The sequence below is a fragment of the Haliaeetus albicilla genome, chromosome 12 (assembly GCF_947461875.1).
Source record: "Haliaeetus albicilla chromosome 12, bHalAlb1.1, whole genome shotgun sequence".
Lineage (NCBI taxonomy): Eukaryota > Metazoa > Chordata > Aves > Accipitriformes > Accipitridae > Haliaeetus > Haliaeetus albicilla.
Window position 1 is genome coordinate 19,815,176 of NC_091494.1, and position 3,920 is coordinate 19,819,095.

At 66.9% G+C, this 3,920-nt stretch overlaps 1 non-coding gene across 1 annotated transcript; it reads right to left on the minus strand.

The window, feature by feature from the left end:
- Nucleotides 1-3,495: 3,495 nt before the first annotated feature.
- On the minus strand, nucleotides 3,496-3,568 carry TRNAR-UCG (transfer RNA arginine (anticodon UCG)). Its single transcript has one exon. It is a non-coding gene; the product is annotated as a tRNA-Arg (tRNA).
- Nucleotides 3,569-3,920: the final 352 nt, after the last annotated feature.

Below are 3,920 nucleotides of genomic sequence, written 5' to 3' on the forward strand. Positions count from 1 at the left end.
TCCATTGTCGCTGAAATGAAGACGCCAAACCAACTTTTACCCTGAGCATTTTCTCACCAGCCCAAAGAAAAGTCTCTCTCCTTTTTCTTTTCTCCGATTTTTTCTTTTTTTTTCTTTCTCTCTCTTTCTCTTTTTTTTTTTTTTTTAATTCAAGCACCCAGGCGATGGACGTGTCCTGCAATTTAACTACTTTCAAATTCTTTGTTCGGGTCCCACCGGGGCTCTATTGTCACCCTATTGAGAGAGCTTATTGCCAAGTCAAGCCTGAGCGAATTGAGACGCACACGGGAGGAGCCCCGGGGGCTGGGAGCGGGCTCCGTGGGCTGCTTGGCCCGGGGGGACCCCGGCCCAGCCCCGAGGGAACGGGCAGGGCGCGGGGCAGGGGCTGCCTGCAGCCCCCGGGCCGGGATAACCGGCACCGATCTCCCCAGGCGCTGCGGCCGCCGAAGCAGCCCCGGCCCCGCACTGCCCGCAGGAGCCCGGCCCGGGGGTGGGGATGGGGCAGCCCCGGGCCTGGGTACCCCCGCAGGATCGGGCTCCTTTGCACCCCCAAAGCATCCCCCCCGCCCCCGCAGCGCCGGCACGGGCTCCGGTACTACCGCTGCGGGCAGGAGGGGGACTTACCTCGGATGCCGGCGGTGCCGCCAGCCTCCCTCCCTCGCCGGTTCTCCCTCAAGCCCGAAAAGGAGGGTCGTCCCTCCCACCCCTCCACCCCACCCGCGACCCCTCCAGCTCGAAGCCGGCTCCCGCCTGTCTCCCCTCGCCCTCTCCATCGCTCACTTTGGGAGCTCCGGGGCTCGTCTCCCGAGCAGGAAAATAGCGGGATGGCGAGGGGGGGGGGGGGGGCTGCTTTTCTTCTCCCTTTTCCTTCCCCCTGTCCGGGGTCCCCCCCGCCCCCAGCCTGGAAAAGGGGGTGCGAGCTGGAAAAGGGGGGTACGAGCTGCAGGGAAGGGTTATTTCAGGAGAAAAAATCTGAAAGAGCGGTGCTGGGCACGGATTCCCACGTAAGCCCGTACGTCACCTATAAAAATTGCCCGTTTCTTCCGTTTCTTGGCTCCCGGGGTGGGGGGGTAGGGGGGCGGCTGAGATACCTCTGCCTGCGGAGGGGGGGTTAAAACCCCGTTAAAACCGCACCCCGTTAAAACCGGCTTCCTTTAGCCGAGAGGGGAAGGCAGAGCCGGGGGATGCTGGAGGGCAGGGGCCGCTTCTCTGCACCCACCCCCACCCCCCCTCTAAGTCTCGGGCTGATGTTTGGCCGTCCCCTGCTCCCCCAAAACACCCACCCGGAGACATATTCAGCCCCTCGATGCTGGGGGGCCATGGGGTTTTACGGGGTCCCACGCCGGTCGCACCGGGAGGGCCGCGGCGGGGAGGGAGGAGGGCGGTGGCCGCCGCCCTCCCCCCTCCCCGCCGCGGTCCTCCCGGTGCGACCGGCGGCTTCTCCGCCGTGCCCCGGGGGAAGAGGAAGCCCTTGACCCCTGGCCCCGGGGGCAACGGGGTTAAACAAAGTCCCACCGCCCCATTATCCGACCGACAGCATCGAGCCCTCGGCGGGGAGCGGGGTCTCCAAGGACGGGGGGGCGGTGGGGGAAGTCGCGTCTCCCACCGCCCGTACCCGGCCCCGACGGGGCGCACCGGGATGGGGATGCTTCCCCGACAGACAGACAGACAGACAAACAAAGAGCCTAGGGAAAAAAAAAAAGACCCTACACACCCCATCCCGACTTACGCATCGCAACCAGCCCTGCTGAAACGGGGAATTTGGGGGATTTATTTTGGTTGGGTTTTTTTGTTTTTTTTTTTTACGGTGGTGATTTTTTTTTTATATAGAGGTGCCGTGCCCTGCCGAACCTCCCTGTCCGCACCCGGGTGAAGAACAGGCAGCCCCGGCCCTGTCCTGCCTGCAGACAAGGCAGCGGGGCTTGTTGTCACCAACCCTCCTCAGAGCACTGCCGCCCGGGAGGGCTTCAGAAATAAAGTGGCGAGAATAATTTCGGGGAGAATTAATTTTTTTCTTTTTCCCGCTTCGGGGAGGGGGGGGGTTTAGTGTGGCGGGTTTGGATTTTTTAATTTTTTTTTTTTTTTTTGCGACCACGATAAAAATAAGTAGATCATAGACCCCAAATAAGAGGAGATCGGCGTTAACATAATGCATCGGAGGGGAGAACAAGTCCCACGCTGCCAGGTCCTTCCTCAGAGCCACCCCGTAGCAGGGGGTCCCCAAACCCTTTGCCGCTTCACCCCAGCGCAGCTCACGGTTCTTCCCTCCTGCCCAGAGCACCCGCATCCCCGGAGCATCCCTCCCCGCCGGCTCCGCACCCCGCGCACCCCCAGCTGCCCCCCCTCAATCCTGCACCCCCGAGGGGAGGGAGCTGTGTGGCCTCACAGCTCCCTCCCCTCCGGGGTGCAGGATTGAGATAGGGGGCACAGCCCGGATTTGGGGTGCAGAGGCCGGGAGGAGAGAAGAGAGGGGCTGTCACAGTGCCCGGTGCCCCCCGCCCGCTGCCCCAGCGGGAGCGCGCAGCGGGATGGGCCCGGTGCGGTACCCGCGCCCCGACGGTCCCGGCCCCGTGGGAACCGGCCCGAGAAAACGGGGCCGCATCGCCACCTGGCGGCTCGGTAAGACAAGCTCACGGCTCGGTTTGGTACGGCTCGGACGCGGTACCGGTACCTTACAATGCCAAAAGCCACGTCGGCCTCTGCCAGGAGCCATCTTCCCGGCCAGAAGAGCCTCTGAGCCTGCACCCGCCCGCCCTGACCCCTCTTCCCCCGCACCCTGCGGCCCATTACCCTACACCCGACCGTCGCCTTTGGCTCTCTAGCCCCTCGCCGAGCTGTCCCCACCCGCGCCTCACACCCCACCAGCGAGGGCTGCTGGTGTCCCCGCGCACACCCCACGCCCAGCTCTCGTCTCTGTGGCCATGCGCCGGCCACCCAGGCCGGGCTGGGCGAGGCGGGGAGCCTGGACCCCATCGCTCGTCCCAGGCCACCCTTGAGGCCTCCGAGCTTTAAGGTTTTGGCGTGCGGGGCGGGGGGGTTGAGCCCTGCTGGGGGGCTGTGAGGAGCCCCGTAAAGACCTGACCTGACCTGACACAGGGGTGGCTGCAGGGTGACGGGGACCAGGACGGTGGCTGCTGGCCCTGCCACCCCGGGGCCCGACCTCCGCTGGGAGACCGGGGCGGCGGAGAGCGTGGCGCCCGCACGGCGGGGGGGACACCGTGCCGGTCCCCGCCCTGCCGCGGGGCTGCTCCCCCCGGCTGCGCCCCGGGGCCGGCCCGCCCCTGGTACGGACGCGATCGCTCTCAGGCTCCGCGCGCGGAGCCGCCCTCCGCCTTTCTCCCCTCTGCGGTTAAAAACACGAGCAAAACGCGACCCGTGCGTGCCGTCACCCCGCTGTCGGCAGCGCCGGCGGCTGGGTAAGCGGCAGCCCCGGGGCCGCCGCCGCCTCCCGCGCCGAGGCGCAAAAAACGAGCAGCGCCTCCCGGGCACTGCCGCCGACCGCGGCAGGACTCGAACCTGCAATCTTCTGATCCGAAGTCAGACGCCTTATCCATTAGGCCACGCGGCCGCCTCTCTAGCCGCCTTCCCGTGCGACCTACTGAGCCCGCCGCCGGCGGACCGTACCATGTGCCGGGGAGGGGGGGCGTGTGTGAAACGGGACGGGACGGGACGTCAGAGAGGCCGGAAGCTCTCCCGGGCGCCCGCGTTTGGATCCGCCCTCCGGCCCAGGCCCGGGCGGCGCGCGCGCCGGGACCAGGGGGGTGCGCGGGGTGAGAGGAGCGCGGCGGCGGGGGGGGGCGGGGCAGCACGGGTGTGTGAGGGGGCGCGTGTCTGCGGGGGGGTGCACGGATGTACGGGGGGGTGCACGGCTGCGGGAGTTGCATGCGTGCGGGGGGGGGGCGGGTGTGTGTGCGCACGGC